This window comes from Crotalus tigris, unplaced genomic scaffold, assembly GCF_016545835.1.
Source record: "Crotalus tigris isolate CLP2741 ecotype Arizona unplaced genomic scaffold, ASM1654583v1 scf7180000024508.2633422, whole genome shotgun sequence".
Classification (NCBI taxonomy): Eukaryota; Metazoa; Chordata; class Lepidosauria; order Squamata; family Viperidae; genus Crotalus; species Crotalus tigris.
Window position 1 is genome coordinate 689,217 of NW_024100680.1, and position 18,047 is coordinate 707,263.

The following is an 18,047-nucleotide window of genomic DNA, read 5'->3' on the forward strand; positions in this document are numbered from 1 at the left end:
ACTCAACATAGGTCTGCCTTCTCACTTTTTTGCTTCATCATATTTTCCTAGCAATACATCTATACTTCCTGTGGCTTTCCTTTTATTTCCAACATAACTTAAGAACTTTGTTATTATTGTTGTTGCTAGTTTTGATATTTCTTGCAAGCCTCAGATCATTCTTTGCTTTAGCTTTTCTGTTAGAGATACTACAGAATATGTTTCTTCAGTTATGTTCCCCTTCCTTTATTTCCTAACCAAATTCCTCGTTCTCCCTTAGAAGTTTAGAAAGCTCTTCATGTATTCCTCCCAGTTATGTCTTCAAAATCTCATTTTGTAGAATCTCCCATCCTTATATCTGTTTTGTTTCCCCTATTCTTACCCAAATACTTTCAGTAGGGTTTCCATGTTCTGATTAATACTTTTGAAAGTTTGCAAGAAATATAAATATTTCTTTATATCTAATACAATATCCCTCACTCTCTCTTTTTTTCCTTGTAGCCTTCTAATGGTGTATGTGAGAGCATCATTCTACCAAATTTCCTCCTTCACCATATTTGTCTTCCTGATTTAGGAGCTTTAGTTCTTAGGGTATCTTAGAAATAAAATGAAATCCAAGGGGAAAGAAGAAATACCTGAGATTTTGAACGCTCCTGGTATCTATCTTGTACTGTCCTGCAAAATTTTGAATCTCCATTCTTTTTGTTTCTTGTTTTGTGTTCTGCCTTTTTGGTCCCACTCTTGGCTCCATATTTGATCCTGAGCTTTAGCTGCCTTCCCCATTTAGTTCTAGTTTAACATTCTCCTGAAAATATTGGTGAGACATTTGCCAAACATTTCCTTCCTAGATTTTATAACATATATCCAGTCTCTTTCCAGGAGACCTTTGTGAAGGTAGCATGGGTCACTGTTATAAATCCAAGTCATTTATATAGCCAGTTACTGACTTTCAGGATCCTCTTTTTTCTTCTTGTACCACGACCCTCAACTAGTAGGATGAAACCATTTTGCTTCCATTTTTTTTTACCTTTTTGCCAACACTTCTTACAATGCAGAAATTTTTTCATGGTTTTTTTCTGACCAGGTTCATTTATTCCACAGGTCGGCAACCTGCGGCTCCGGAGCTCCCAGCCTCCTCTGCCATTTGCAGAGATAGAAACAGAGAGAAGCACTTGTGCTTCCCTTCTCTCTCTCTCTCTCGATGGGATTAGGCCAACACGTCACATCCGGAGGATGGGGGCTGAGCACATCACTTCCGTTTAGGGCCATGACCTGCTGACATAATCAGCATGTGGGTTTGTTTACTTTGATGACATCACTGATCAAAAGTGCTGATAATTTTCATTAAAAAAGATATACTCTACTTCTACTAACATTTTTATCTCCGTAATGTGGACCCAAATATGGCTTATTGTGTATAGTCATTCAAAGAGTACCAACTCTTTTTATATCATTCTTGTTCGAAACATATATTCAGTTACTTCCTTTTCCAGAGTTCCTTGATTTGTTCAGGATCCATCACATCCAACATCTAGTTGACTGAATTCCAGAGGTCAATGAGGCCTGATACTACTTCTCTGTGGAGGTCAGAAAGTCAAGCTTCATAGCAACGTGAAAATTATTGAATGGTGATATAAGTTAGGTGGAAATGTTATCTAGTTTTCAGATTATAAACAAATTTCTCCAAACTAAAAACTAGATTAAGTCCATATGTATACTCTTCCCGAGATCGAAGATTGCATCATTGAATGTATATATATATATCATAAAGGTAAAAAAGGGTATATGCAGTGTTATCTTCATTTTAGATGTGTCTCTTCCCCCTCTCTCCCTCCCTCTTTCTCCTTCTCTCTTTTCTCTCCCTCTCTTTTTCCTCTCTCTCTCTCTCTTTCTGCCCTTGGTCTGCCAGTCCTCTTCCCCCACTCTCTTTCTCTCTCTCTCTTTCCTCCCTCTCTCTCTCTTTCTCTCTCTCTCTTTCTCTCTCTCCCCCCCTCTCTCCAATCTTCTGCTCACCTGGCAAGCTGGCTTCAAGCTGTTCTCCAACAAGTTCAGGGGTAGGCAACCCTGGCTCTTTTATGACTCATGGATTTCAACTCCCAGAATTCCTGAGCCAGCATAGCTGGGCTAGCTAGCTCTCTCCTACCCTTCCTCCTTCCTGCAGAGATGCAGCAAAGGGAGGAGCTCCGCCCAGTAAGCTTTTCAGCTCTTGGAGAACACCGTGAGTCCCCTTTCTTTTTTTTACACACACACACACACACACAGAGAGAGAGAGAGAGAGAGAGAGAGAGAGAGAGAGAGAGAGAGAGAGAGAGAGAGAGAGAAGCGCAAATTCCTCTCTCTGTCTCTATTTCTGCAAATGGCAGAGGAGGCTGGGAGCTGCAGGGGAAGGCTCAAAGAGCCACATGCGGCTCCGGAGCCGCAGGTTGCCGACCTGTGGGCTAGAGAATCCCATGATACCATGATGGCTGTGAACACCATTCTTGAACCTGGTGCCAAGATACAGAGATGGGGAGCCTCCAGCAGCTGTAACTGGGTAAGAATCAGCACCAGCCTGGATACAAGGTTGAGAAGCTTGAGAAATATACTGCCAGGTATCATCATAATAGTACTGAAGAAGCATGCATATATTTACTAAAAAATGTCCTTCTGGCATTTTATATCAAATCTTATCAGCACAGGATGCAAAAGTTGTCCAAGTCATTTGGAGGATGCTTATATTTGCAAATCCTACCCTCAAAATTATGCTGTAGGTTATGGTAAAAGGAAAATTACCTCTAGAAGATGAAAGTGAGACAAGGAATTAGGGAAATATATAATGCAGTGTTTTCCAATTTGGGGCTACCAAATATATTGGATAATAATCCCTGCTAACTTCAATCAGCATGGCCTTTTGCAACCTAGCTAGATTTAGAGAATCAGGGACATGACCTTGAGCAAAAGAGGGAAGAACATTCCCTAAGTCCTGGGAAACAAGATACTATTCAGAAAAGACTTAGGAAGGTCCTATCTGATTAATTGAATATGGTATAAAGGGGAAGAAGTATAAAGCACAACCAAGCTGGCAAGGTTTTGTTGTTATGGTGGATCACAATAAAATATAGTTCTAATCTTCCTGTAGAGTCAGTTTCCTGATTTGGTCTGCCTAAAAAGGCTAACAGTAATTGTAGTCTTGCATATACGATAGACATTCAAGTTAGACTGTAGAGTTGAACAATATTTCAGTTCAATGTCTTGCCATTTAAGTGGCAAGATGCATAAAAAATATAAAGGATGAAAGGTAGCTCTTGTAAATCCATTATGACAACTGTTGAGTCCGTGGCGGGAAAACAGACACGAGAAGCAGCTGGAGTTCTCAGTTTCATTTATTCAGCGTTCAGCTTACAGGAAGATGGCTTCAGCCTCGCCCAAACGCCTCGCAGCCTCTTATATAGGCAACTCCCGGGTAAATGGGTTACTTTTCCCGCGCCAGCACCCGCGCATGCGCACGGCGCTGGCGACAGCCTGTCTGGTCCCGGGCAGCTTTGCACCTGCCCGGGACTGCCTGCAAACGCCCGAGCCGTTTGCAAAGGCTCGGGACATAACACCCCTTTCCCCCGGGCTAAAACTACTACCAACATACAACATTTATTTTATATGACATTTTGCTCCCCAGTGCTCCCACTGATTACTGGCTTTTGCCTTGCCAGCAATGTTATGTAATCTTCTAGATACTTAGGAGATTTCTTTGCTCTCTGTGACCTTCTTAGCTCTGGGTTACTGGCATAAGTCCCCTGACTGGAGGGAGGCGTGAGCCTGTTCTCTCTATTGTGCCCTGGTGTCTTCCAAGGACTGTGCCCCGATGCCTGGCCTGCTTGCTTGCCCACCGGGCTCATCAGGCCAGGGCTTCTGTTGCTTTGTGACCTGGTTGTCCTACCTAGCTGTAGACCCTCAGGCCCCTTGAAGTGATAGCCACTGCTGGGCGTCTCTGTAGAACCTCCTAGGTCAGTCCAAGACCTGTCAGGAGGCTGTCCATTCCCTGAACCCCATTCTGTGTTCGGGCTCGTGTGGGTTTCTGTACTTTCCCAAAACTCAGGTGTTCCCTGATTTGTGCTAGGGGTGTTGTAGTCGGGACTTGGTTCCTCGACTAGCTCTGTGTATGTTTGACCCCCTGTAGGATTTGGGGTAAGGTCAGGCCAACCTTGGGAATTGTGTGCCAGCTCTCTTGCGGGGAATGATTTGTTGGGATGCCCCCGGGTATCCTCCGTTGCTGGAGTGCTGTGTGATGTGTGTGGAAAGTGAGTATGCCCCCGGGGTGACTCCCTGGCTGGAGTAGGCGTGAGTGCCTGTTGTGTGGGTAAGCTCCATGACTTTCTTTTCGGAGCAATTGCAGAACCTTGGGACGAGCCGTTTGTGGCTCCCTCAGTGGAGATGGGCAGTAGCTCTTGCCCTTCCCTTTGCTCCAAAGGGTCCCCCTCCCCCCCTGGAAAAGACCCAGGAGTCTCAGCAGAAAAGTCTCGCCTAGAGCGAAGTTGGTCGATGTGCCGACGCAGGACACGACCGTTGTCCAGGGCAACCTCGTAGGAGAGAGGACCTGTGATCCTGGACACAGAAGCGGGGACCCATGTATGACCAGGCCCGTAATTGCGAGCCCAAACCGGGGCACCCACAAGTAGTTGTCTAGGTGCCCTAGGATGTGAGGTAGATGAAGGCAGTCTGTCCGGATGCAACCGGTCAAGTCTAGTAGTAAGTTGGCGCCCCCAACGAAGTTCAGCTGGACTTCTCCCTGTAGAAGTGGACGGTGTGGTGCGATAAGAAAGGAGAAAGTCAGCCAACCTGTGATGCCAGTCCCCGTAGGTGAGTCTCTTCAAGGCGTCCTTTGCGATGCGCACCATGCGTTCAGCCATACCGTTGGTGGACGGGTGAAAAGGCGCAGACGTGGCATGACGAATCAGGTTTGCCTGTAAGAAAGCTTGGAATTCGGAGGAGGTGAATTGAGGGCCGTTGTCGGACACAATGACATCTGGCAGCCCGTGTGCAGCAAAAATCCCCCTCAGTACCTGAATAGTCTTTGCAGTGGTGGTGGATGAGACAGGCACAACCTCAAGCCATTTTGAATGGCTGTCAACAAGGACCAAGAAGAACTGGCCCTGAAAGGGCCCAGCGTAGTCAATGTGCACCCTAGACCATGGGGACTGTGTTTCCTCCCATCTATGCACAGGAGCTTGGGGCATCTCTGGGCGAGATCGTTGGCACAGGTGGCATGCGTGTACCTTAGCCTCAATATCTTTATCTAAAGCAGGCCACCACAAGTGGCTGCGTGCAAGAGCCTTCATACGAACAATGCCAGGATGACCCTCGTGGAGGGATTCTAAGACCCTAGTCCTCATTGAGGTGGGAATGACAACTCTGTTTCCCCAAAGCAGACAACCCTGAGAAAGGGACAGTTCGTTCCTTTTGGACCAGAAACTCTGAAACTCAGGACTAGGGCAGTGCTCAGGCCACCCGGACAGGACCCAGGAGCGGACACGTGAAAGTGTGTGATCTGTACCTGTTTCAGCGGTAACATCCCTGGCACTAAGAGGGAGCTCGGGCAAGGCTTGGATTGATAGAATGTTGACAGCTGGCGCGGGGTCAGCTTCTACTACTGGCAGAGGCAACCTACTGAGGCCATCAGCATGGCCCATTTCTTTCCCAGGCTTGTGGAGTAATGAAAAATCATATGCAGACAAGAAAATAGACCACCTAAGCATTCTAGGGGAAATGATGTGGGGAGTCTGCTTACGTGTGGTAAACAGTCCCAGCAGAGGCTTATGGTCAGTGAAGACCGTGAAATGCCTGCCATATAGAAAATCGTGGAATTTTTTAATTCCAGCAACAACAGCCAGAGCCTCCCTGTCTATCTGAGCGTAGTTGCGCTCGGCAGAAGACAGTGTTCTGGAGTAGTATGCAATAGGAACCTGAGTTCCATCAGACCTGAGGTGACTCAGGACAGCTCCAACCCCGTAGGGGGACGCATCACAAGCGATGCACACAGGGAGAGACTCGTTGAAATGTGCAAGAACACTGTTAGAAGTGAGCAAGGCCTTGACTTCTTTAAAGCAAGCCTCATGCGCTTGTGACCACAGCCACACAGCCTGTTTGTCTAGTAGCCTGTGAAGAGGCTCAGCTACACTAGCTTTATGTGGAAGAAAAGAATTGTAGAAATTCAGGAGGCCTAGAAAGGCCTGAAGTTCGGCCTTAGACTTTGGCCTGGGTGCATCTAAAATAGCAGTTAGTTTGGATTCAGCAGGATGAATCCCAGCAGCATCAATTTTGAATCCCAGAAATTCAGTAGAAGGCACCCCAATCTGGCATTTGTCTTTTCTGAGCTTGAGGCCTGATTTCCTGAATCTTAACAGGACAGCCCTAAGCCTTTCAGCTAGAATGTGTGTGGAGTCTCCTGCAATCAAGACATCGTCAAAGTAGGGGCAGACCCCTGGTATACCTCGTAGTGTGTTTTCCATAACGCTTTGGAAAATCCCAGGAGCGACATTCACTCCAAACTGTAGCCTTTTTACTTTAAAGGCTCCCCTGTGGGTCACAATGGTCTGAGCTATGGCAGCATCATCATCAACAGGCAGCTGTTGATATGCTTGAGCTAGGTCAAGCTTTGCAAAAACACGCCCCCCCTTGAGAGAGGCCAGGATGTGACTGACCACAGGAACAGGATAGGCATGTTGCTGCAATGCCTTATTGAGTGTGCATTTGTAATCAGCACAAATGCGAATGTCCCCATTTGCCTTTAGAGGCGTGACAATGGGGGTCTCCCACGGGCTGGAATCAACAGGTTCTAGGATTCCCTGTTGGATTAGTTTGTCTAGTTCAGTGTCAATCTTACTTTTTAAAGCAAAAGGGACCCTTCTTGCTTTAATCCTAATGGGAGTGACAGTGGGGTCTAGCTTTAAGGACACAGGTGGTCCTTTGAATGTGCCCAGCTGGGGGCTGAAAACATCTGCAAATTCTTTGCAGACTTCCTGTAGGTCGAGTGTTTGTAAGCTATTGAGTCCTGTGACGTGTATCCCCAGGGCCTCAAACCAATCGAGTCCTATGAGACTCGTTCGTTCACCCCCTACTACTAATAAGTCTAGTGGACCTTCAAAACTCTTGTATTGCACGTTAAGGGTGGCCTCCCCCTTAACACACACTCTTGAGTTCTGAAAATCTGTTAATACAATATCAGAAGGCCTTAACTTGGCCTTAGACCCACTTCTGGAACAAATCTTCCTAAATGTATGCAATGAAATGATGGACAGGGCAGACCCTGTGTCTAGTTCCATAGATAATGGAACCCCTTGTAGCTTCACGTTGAGTGACAGCTTTTTCTTCATGGGCTTGTGTGTGCCTGTTCTACAGATGCTTCTTCGCGAAGCGCAAAAACCTACCCTATTCTGGCTGGGGAATCTGGTACCCTTCAGGCGTTCTTCTTGGGGTTGTGCCTTTCGTCGGCCCAGGCACACCGCTGCAATGTGCCCTTGTTTACCGCATGCCCGGCAGGTAGCGGAGCGGAACTTGCAGTCGGTTCTCCTGTGGCGACCTCCACAGCCGATGCACTTGAGCGGAGCCGACGAGCTTCCCTTCTGGTTCTCTTCCTTCGCGGGGTGTAGACGGTCGACTTCCTCGTCCGGATCCTCCTCGGAGTTTCGTCGGACGTCTTCCTGGTGCACGGACGCACCCTCTGCACTGTTTCTGATCGGCCGCATGTTTTTGACGGCGCCGCCTGCTGCTTCTTCTGCGGTGACTTCCCTTAAGGCGTCTTTGAAGGATAATTCTTCCTTTGCGAAAAGTCTCTGTTGTAGCTCGCGATGCCTTAACCCGCACACGAATCGGTCCCTCAGTCGTTCCTCGAGGTCCTTGAACTCGCAGGGCTTGGCGGCCTTCCGTAACGCGGCGATGTATTCCTTGGCTGACTCACCGGACCGTTGATCCCTTTGTTTGAAGGTGTGGCGCCATGAGATAACGGACACCTTGGGATGGAAGTGCTCCTTCAGCAGCTTCTTCAGGTCTGCGTAGCTTACAGACTCTACTGGGACAGGTGCTGCAAGGTTTTCTGCGATTTTGAAGGCGTCTTGGCCGCAAACGCAAAGCAGGGTGGCTGCCTTCAAGCTATCTTCCCTCACTTGGTTTGCCTTGAAGTAGTTCTCCATTCTGGATACGTAGGACTCCCACCGCTCTGGATGTGAGACGTCGAATTCCGAAAGCCTTCCGATTTTCGCCATCTTCGGATCTTCAGGAGACGGGTCTATCAGCCAGCCTACCCCCGAATGCGCACCGTATTGGCGGGCAGCTGCCGAGTCGACGCCGTTCCTCTTTCGCCGCTCAGGACTCCTTGGGTAAGCTTACACTTCTTCCTTTCCAGGTAGTGCAAGGCATCCCACCTTCGTCGCCAGTGTTGAGTCCATGGCGGGAAAACAGACACAAGAAGCAGCTGGAGTTCTCAGTTTCATTTATTCAGCGTTCAGCTTACAGGAAGATGGCTTCAGCCTCGCCCAAACGCCTCGCAGCCTCTTATATAGGCAACTCCCGGGTAAATGGGTTACTTTTCCTGCGCCAGCACCCGCGCATGCGCACGGCGCTGGCGACAGCCTGTCTGGTCCCGGGCAGCTTTGCACCTGCCCGGGACTGCCTGCAAACGCCCGAGCCGTTTGCAAGGCTCGGGACATAACAACAACTGTAGTTTATGGATCACTCTATTCAATTATCAAGCTAGAAGCTGGCGTATTAAATCAATGTGAATAGGATCTCCCCCCCTTTTCAGCTTTTCCGTAGTGGTTTCACTTATAATAACAATGGGTGAGGTCCGCATGTCTGTCGAAACGAATGTCACCATTCTCATAATTTTAAATGAACTGAGTGAAATGGACATTTTAAAGATTTGTATTGTCGCAGGATTATGCGGTAGGGCACAAGAGATTGGTGAGTGTATCAGCGGGTGAGGCGCAAGAGAAGGGAAACCGGTTCGGAAATGGGAGTAGTGGGAGGGGTGGGATCGAATATATGGGAAGCAAGTCCGGAATGAAGCGAGGACTACTTCTTTTTCCCCTGAGAAGGCCATAGCTTTTTAAGTTCTGCACATTCCAGTCTGTCTGCCGTTGAGATAAGTGACGCGAACCTTTTTTCATCCAGGTCTGCTTTACTGAGGCGGGGAACCCCAGGAAGAGAACGCGTGCTCACACTGTGCTGCACTGCTGCTTTCTGATTTTTTCGCTCTAACTCTGGGAACTCTCCTTTTGCGGTAGCAATTAGCGATGGGGTTGTCTTACCTGAGTTGGGAAGCTTTGAGGTGTGGGAACCGGGCATGCTGTGTGCCCCGGCTGGGTGTGGTTTAGGTGGGAAGGTGCTTCCCAACCTCGGATGCCTCTCCTATTGAAGGAGCTTTAGGCTTGGGAAGTGTTAGCCTACTTGCCTCGGGTCCTTCTACGGAGACAACCAGGAACTCTTAACAGAAAAATCTGCTTTGGGTATCACAAGAGACTTTTACGTCTTTCGATCGTTTACAACGAACGTGCTGCATTTAGGGTGATTTTGAGGAGTTCCAGGAGAAGATTGGCGGCGGACGAGAGGAATAGAAAAGGCTGTGTGTTGCTTTAAAGAATGCGATTGGGTGGTTGTATCTTTAAAAGGAAGAGGCGGTGGAACGAAAACTACCTTGAAGTATGGGGTTGGTCTATGCTAATTGGAGAGGCGGTGCCAGGATGAATGGAGGGAGGTCAGGGCGGTACAGTTTACAGGCGAGGAAGGGCCTGTGTATTTTGCTTTAAGGAACCAGTTGATACCATTACAGGAAAAAAAAGGGGGAGCAGGTCTTTTCCCCTGTTCTCCTGCTTTGAGACAATACCATTCCCATTGCTGGGAGAAAAGGCCCTATGGGTTGAGGAGTGAAAGTGAGTAAGAAGGGGACGTTCCATTGATTGGATACGGCGGGGGAGTGACGAGAGGCGGTTTTATTCGATGGGGGGAAGAGGTAGAGGGGAGATGGGCGGTACCATGTGGAAGAGGAGGAGGGAGACTGACTGGCGGACAATGGAGCCTGTGTGTGTTTATGGGAAGGGAGCGAATTCACCCTCGCCGGGGAGAGTCACAGCGCCGCCCCCTCCTGCCCGGGGGTGAGGGGTACCCCCTGGCCGGGCCAGGCCAGGCCACCTCCGCCCTTGTTCAGGAGAGCAGTGAGTGTGAAGAGGAGAAACAGAGGAGGCTCTGCATGGTGCCAGCTCCCCTGGAAACTGCGGGCCATGGGAGGTGAGAAGGGAGGGGGCAACACGGTGATAATGGGTGTGTGTGTGGGGGGGGGCGGACTCTGAATAACTGCGGACCTGTTCGGGGGAAAGTTTCAGAGTTAGGGGGCTGATCAAAAACCCGGGGCGGGCGGGCGAGCTAGCGCGGAAAGCGCGTGGGGGATGGAAGAAAGAAGACTCCATAAGGCGGGAGGGGTCGGTGTTAGGTAAAGCGAGGCTGGGGTGGGGGTAATTCCGATTACTCTCCCAGAGCGCTGGGGGGGGGGGGGAGGAGAGGAAGGAAGGAAGGAAGGAAGGAAGGAAAACAGGCTTTGGAGGAGGCCGAAGGGAGAAGGCGTGACCACTGGATGTGAGGGAAGAACAAACGGGCGGGGGGGGGGGTGAGCGTTAATCCTGGGAAAGAGGTGGTGTTGTCTGTGATTGAGTTTGTGTATGTTTAGGAGACTGGAAGGAGATTTGGGTAGTTAAAAGGCGAAAGATATTGGCGATGGGGATACAAAAGGGGGGAGGCGATTATTGGTGGAAAAGTGCAAGAAACAGCATACCTGAAGTGTGCCTGAGAACTGGAGATGAGGATCCTTTCTGCATTCCGGTCTTCTCTTCTTAACTATCATTGGACGAGGTGATTTGTAGTTATGGAATAGGGAATGAAGAGCATCTAATTCATGGTTTGGAGGTGCTGAGCTCCATAATTCTGTGGTGGAGAGGAATGTCTGTTTTAAGCTACAGTCAGCTGTAAACCGGTTGGAAGAATAAAAATATAGTAGTGTATAAATATGTTTGAGTTTTTATGGGTAAGGATGAAAATGTTGGATTAATTGATGCCACTGTATTAATTTCTTAGGAAAACAAATTCTTTTTGTTTCCCCAGTGCAGGTCAGAGTATTGGCATAAAAGGAGGCATACATACAGTGAATAGTCAGTATGGTGCTAAAGGGAGTAATATATTTTAATGTACTTATTAGGTTTATACCTACCTTTTCATTCAAGGGCCCAAGCTGCCATGTAGAGCACTCCTTACTCCTATTTTCCCCCATAACAATCATGTGGCTGGCCTAGGAGAGTCATTGGTCAAAAGTCATCTGGTTAGACTGGCTGAAAGGAACCTGGGTCTCCCCTAGAAGATTGGCATGTTGCCAATTCATTACTCAATAGTTGTTAATTCTATTATAAATGATAAATAGATTGCATAAATATTTGCATGTGTAGATATATTGTAGATTTGGATGTAATATTTATTTCTGCAATTAATGCGCTAATACTACATCACAGTTGCTTTTAAGGTAATATGCTCATTCCTGCAGTAACAAGTTTTGTGAAAGACAAAATTGCTCCTAAGTTTTGTCTTGTAAGCAGTCATTTTATTATAGAGTTAACTAGTTTTAGTGCTTAATTATGTAGAAGAGATTTCATATAAAACAGTGTATGTTTTTTTACTTGGCTATTTTGAATACAATATACTCTACATGGATGGTATAAAATGGAAGGAAAAAAAACATGAATGCAATTTTGATTTTTTTGAAGTATTGGATACTTCAAATTAATCAAACTTTACCTAGATTGGCCGGTCCTTTTCTGTTCCACTGACAAATATGGGATTAAAAAATGAAGCAACATGTCTACTGAATGTTGGCATTTTAAATTATTTTAAGATTGTAATTTAATTACAAAATAGAGAACATGTATGTAGCGGTAGTGTAGAAAGTGAATTGGTGGATGGCTGGGACGTATCACATTGTCCCATTTGATTTCAGTTTTAATTTATATAATTCTTCAGGTGTCTTCTGTTTACAATTTTTACTACAATTCTGAGAGGAAATGCAATATCTTCCAGTAGAGAACATTTCAGGATTGTAATCAATACTAAGTATGGTTTTACAGATCATTTTGAATATTGTTGTCTGTGCTTAAAATCTTAACACAAGGCAAACCTGTGTATTACAAGGCAATATTTTATAATTAGTAGAATCTCCCATTTAACATGCAGTTGTATAAAAATATGTTAAGATAATTTAACAAATGAATTTTGTTCATAGCTCTCAGATAAATTTAATAGATTTGGAATATAAGGTAAATATAGTATGCAGTCCACAAGATTACATTATATGTGCTGTATATCTATTTAGCCTCACTAATTTGATGAAAAGTCCATAACTGGGCTCTCTGTGCCATATATCAAAAGGTTTTCATTTAACTGTCTGTGTAAGTTAAATGAAATTAGTGTAATTTGTCATGTAATTTAGGTGTAAAGTCAAATTCAGCTATGTTACATTTATTCTGTACTGATACAAACAGAATACGATCACAGATTGAGCATGTTAGAACACTGACACCTTAATGAAGCCAGTGACATTTTTGCAGCAAAAGTCTGGAAAGTCATAATCCAGAAGGATATTTGGATCAGCTTCTATGACCTAAGAACAATAGATACTGATAAGGGGGGGAGGAGAAAAGCCAATACTGATTCTCCTTTTTTCTTAGCTGAAGATCATTACATCTACATTAAAATATAAGAATGATGATTAAGCATATATGTCAGCATGATCACTGTGAATTTCATTTCACACAATACCCCATCAGACAGTCTACTAAGTACACAGATTTTTATACATTTTATGATGAAAACTGAAGTCACTGTAGAGATATTTTGTCTAAGAAAGCTGCTCAGTTTACTAAAGAGTCTCTGATAAACTATTGAAGTAGACCTGACAAGGACTACTCAAGTTCACAGTCCTGGCTGTGGTACTTTATGGGGAAGCAAAAATTACGAATGGAGATTTTACAAACTCACTGTCTACTTTTATGTAGTCTGCTGATTCATGGATCAGGCATTAGGATGGTCCCAGGTCATATTTTGGTCACTTTAATGAAGTTGTGACAAATTATAGTGTGGGAATGCACAGCTTATTGGAACATCTGCAATAGTTGTACACACTGAAACTAGAAAATCATTAGATTTGTAGAGAGATTTGGCATAAATGTATTGATATACTTTTAGTTCAATTTCATAATTCATTTTTGATTTCTTGATGACATTTTGAAATACACTTCCAAATATACCATGAAAAAGCCAAGTTTGGATCTTGACAACATGCTTCAAACTGAGTACAAGGTTAAAATACCTTGTTCCCCTTGGAGCTGAGAAAAGAAGCATTTCTAGAAACTCTGCAGTGCAAGAACAATTCATTGTCACCTCTTTACTTCTCCCTCTTGAACAAGGGACTACTTTGTGGTCTGCAACATTTATTAATTTAGAAAATTCATATCTATCTTTTAGCTGAAGAAGCTTGCCAGTTGGCTTATGAGATAGATTATAAATTTATGCAATATTACAATATAAAATTGGTAGTTATTAACAAAAACAGCAACACTAAACCATGTTTATATTTATGGAGTGGGGGAAACTGACAGATGATATATGGCTGTTGTAATTAACTTGAAAATTGTGAGGAAGTCAGCTGAGGTCTAAAGGACCAGTATTCTAAAATGTTGAAATTGCAACTAAAAAGAGCCTCCCCTGTATTTAAGATACATAATCCTCTGCAGATAAAGGATATAGTATGCAACTGCTGTCAATTATTATTGAAAACTTTATGCAAACAGATTAAAGGATGATGATTGCCAAACAGATTTATGAAGAACCATTGAGGTATTTATAGGTAATTATAGAACTTTATGCCTAGAAACAAGAGACAACTAGTGTGTTACGTTGTGAATTTGAGTTGATGTAAGAACTTTCACTATTTGCAAGGCCAGTTTTTGAACACGTAGGATCACTATAAATTGGAGTTGAAGCACAAACATGTGACTATGGTCAAAGCATTTATGAGGCATATCGATAATTGCAAGAGGTCCAGGATACTATAATGCACAGACTAATGGGTGCCCATAGGTTTACTCATTTAAACCTTTATTGTGCAAATAGCACTGGCTCCAGATTTCTTCCAGCTGCAAGTCAAAGTGCTGGTTATCACATTTAAAGCCTTACATGACACAGGACCTGGTTATTTGTCAGACTGCCTTATCTTAAGAATATAGTCTATTCCACTAGATCAGATAAGATGGGCATGCTCCAGATCCCTTCCCTTGAATCTTGTCATCTACTGTGGTGGGACCTCAGAATCATGTCTTCTGTGGCCTCCCCTTACGTGGAACACCCTGCTACTGGTGATTTGACATGCACCCACTTTTCTAGCCTTTTGGAAAACTGTTAAGACCCAAGACCCAGCTTTTTATTGAGGTGCTGAGATTGTATAGGGAGCAGGTATGGAATGAGAACAGATAAATTGTTGGGGTGCATCCCAAAGGAAACAATTACTGCAAATGGTTTTGGTTTATTGTTTCACTGCTTTTATTGTTTTAACTTTGTTTTATTTATTGATTTTACTATTATTCTGAGCTGCCTAGAGTTGTTTAACATAGTTGGCCACATAAATCTGAGAAACAAACAAAACAATGGAGATATTTTTTCTCTTTTCAGCTCTTTAGCCAGAAGAATATGGTATTTACCTTATTAATTCCAAGGCATAGTGTTAATTTCTAAAAAGTATTTGAGTTTATGTAAATTCGTAAATCACTGAGTGATCCTTCTCTTATCTTAAAAAAATGGAAGTAAATCCAATAATAACAACTGCTGAACTCAACCTTTTGCAAGAATTTTATTCTAAATAGTCAGCAGACCAAATGTTTAAGCATAAAAGTCATATGGAATATTGACAATGTTTGTGCTAAGAGACTGTAATCAGTAAGAAAAGGTTTTATTCATTAATTTGCAGGATATTTGAGAGAAAAGATGAATATTGGCTGTACTTCCCTTTTTTTCAAAGGAAGAGGATGTTGGAGAATGTTGGATAATTTGAATGAGAAAAATAAAGCTGATTTATTTAGTTTTTGTAAAAGAGCAAATTGATTTGTGAGTCACAATTACAATCACTTGAGGGGGAGGAAATGGGTAGACTGCATAAGAAGGAAGGAGGACTAGGCCCTATCTCGTTCTGCCACCCCAGTTCACAAAAAATACTGATTTCCAATTTCCTGTACTTATATATTTATTAATGGTAAGATGGTTTCAGTATAATGTCTGTAATCTAGGAACTGGATGAAATAGTCATTATGGTTTATATTGCCATTATGACTCAATGAAGCCAACTGTTTGTGAATTGCTGAGTACTTATCACTGAGGGAAGATGGAATTCATGAAGAAGCAGAATTACTTGATACCACTTTTTTCACCCTGTGACTTATTTGAGAAATTTTCTTGCATTGAAGGGCTTAGATTCACACAACATCCTGAATAAATAGGATTTACTTGTTTGTGACTTATTGGGGGAACCTAGCTATGAACAACAGCTTAAGACTAGTGAATGTAGGCAAATACTTTTTTTTTTTTAGCTAACCACAAATTTGCATATTTTGTGATTACAGCTTGCATAGCTAAAATTTTCTTCCAAGGATAGATTAAAGATAACCTCCTGATGGGCTGGTCTTGATTATATCAGCCCTAGCCAGCATAGCTAGTGATAAGAAATTGTAGGTATTATAAGAGAAAACATTTAGATAACATTAGATTGCCAATTGCTGGAGTAAGGATTCTGTTAATAAACTACCCCCTGGCTGTTTTATTGATTGCTCAGCTAAATATACAAAGGATTCCATGTACTCTGAACTACATGGTTTTACATTACTATTAAAATCCCAGTGTATTGTATTTTAAATATGTTGTCCTGCCATTCATATTTGTTATAATCTTTTATTCCTTGTCATCTGAAGACCTATAGCCCTTCAATTCTTTCATATTTGAAACTAGTTGTTGGAAGAGAGCTTTTTATTGGCAGGTTCCAATGAACGAAGCAGCCTTCCTGAAAATCTTAATCCAATACAAGTTTTTAATATTATTGTCATGGGCTAGGTTTTAAGAATTAAGGTTCACACACACACACACACACACACACACACACACACACACACAGCAAGCATGGTGTTATTTTTTCTTGCAAAAAATACCAGTGGAGGTCCTGTACATCTTTGTTACTCAGAAGGAAAACCTGGAACAATAATAAATTTCTCTATCTTTCTTTTGTGAAGAACTGACCAGACCTAGAATCGGCTTAGCATCAGCAATTTGGTTGTGTCCTGAGCTTTCAGATCAGTTTTCTGAGTAAGAGATCATAGTCCGTTACATTGAATGAGAAGAAAGTTCACTAATTATTTTGGCCGTTTTGATTTACAGTGGAAACAGACACTGTTAATACTATGGGCTTTCACTTTATGTTTAGGATTTTTATAGACAACTTATGTTATTGCTTTGGTCACTTCCTGGAAAAAAGCTGACACAAGTCAGACAGTTAAAAATCTGATGAAAAAAGGTCCAGAATAATTCTGAGTTACCTCTTTCAAAAACTGGTGACCACCTATTTGATTTTATATAGAGGTCTGACCAGGGGATGACCGTAGCAGATTTGAAGGAGGCAGTACGAGACAGAGGGGCATGGAAAGTGCTTATCCATAGAGTGGCTGAGGATTGGACATGACTGAACTGCTGACAACAGTGATGAGAGGTCTGAATGATATAGAAATGATATAGAAAGTTTTATCATCAAATATGGTTTATATATGAATAAAGGCAGTGGCAATAGCAATGAAAATCTAAATTCTTTGCTAAAACTACATTTGTACAACAAGTAAAATCTCTCCAAATCCTACAACTTACACTTTCCACAAAATTACGTAGATCATGGCCAACCTTGGTACCATGGTGTAGGAACTATCCTCATATTTCCTTGGCCGTCTGAATTTGGACTTTATGGATGAACCTTTTTAATATTTCTTGAAAGTGCTGGTAAGGTATTTGGAGAAATCTGAAACATTGCTGAAAAAAATAGATTATTTAATGTTAACTTTCAATTCAGCGTAAATAGTGTGCAGTATTTATTAGCTGTCCAACTCCAATTGAGTTATTAGCTATTAGCTGTCCAACTCCAATTGAGTTAGATCCAAAGTAGGGAAAGGGGACTTTATATCCAATGTGGGTATTCTTTCTTCATTGTTGGCCATAATTTTTTTTTTCTGGATTCATATGATGACCACATGTGCTCAAGAAACTCATTTAGTAAATGAAGTGGCAGTAGGGTGTAGCTTTGTTGTGTCTGACATCCTATCGCCAATACCTTAACTCAAAATTTTTTCTAAGTCTATGAGTGGAGGCGGGGAGAAGAAACACTGCTTATTGAAGGAATAAGTGACAGAGTAAATGATTTCCAAACCAGATCCAAGGCACCTTGCTCTTTTTTTCTAAAAAAGGAATCTGAATATTACACAGTACTACTAAAGATGGCTTCTGGATTTTCAGGTATAAGTTGTAGCCTCTAGTAATGTTCGTAAGCATCCATGCTTTTGTAGTTATTTTATTCACACATAGGAATTTTCTGATTAAATTATTAGAATGTTTGTCCAATTATTAATGAAAGTTTATTATATTTATAAACTGCCTGGCTCCAGAATGACTGGGTGGCTTACCCTTAAAGTAGGAGAAGAGAGAACAGAGAAGCTAAGGAATAAACTACAGAACAACCCTAGATTTTAAAGATTTGTTGAATACCATTAGGTAAAGAGCTAAATGGATCTGGGAGACATCATTTCAGGTGGCAGGTGCTCACAACAGTGAAAGGAGATTTCCTGATCATGATAGATGGTATTGCTGGATCAGGGGGAATAAAGGGCACCAATTTTCTCTGATCTTACCAGACAAGCAGGAGATGGATGGTCCATCTGGCTGTATGCCATAGTTGCTGCAAATAGTTCATCAGTTTTACTATGATT

The 18,047-nt window shown here is 43.1% G+C and overlaps 1 protein-coding gene across 5 annotated transcripts in view; it reads left to right on the top strand.

The window, feature by feature from the left end:
* BCL9 (BCL9 transcription coactivator) overlaps positions 1-18,047 on the top strand; it is a 130,048-nt gene that overhangs the window by 69,812 nt on the left and 42,189 nt on the right. For 2 of the 5 annotated variants that reach the window (XM_039333760.1, XM_039333764.1), the window contains exon 1: positions 9,939-10,233. The exons of 1 other annotated variant lie outside the window; for it this stretch is intronic. The gene's annotated coding sequence lies outside the window, so the exon portion shown is untranslated. Of the gene's footprint in view, positions 1-8,976; positions 9,879-9,937; positions 10,234-18,047 lie in introns of those variants that run through there. 2 more of the 5 variants (XM_039333761.1, XM_039333765.1) reach the window with 2 other exon arrangements.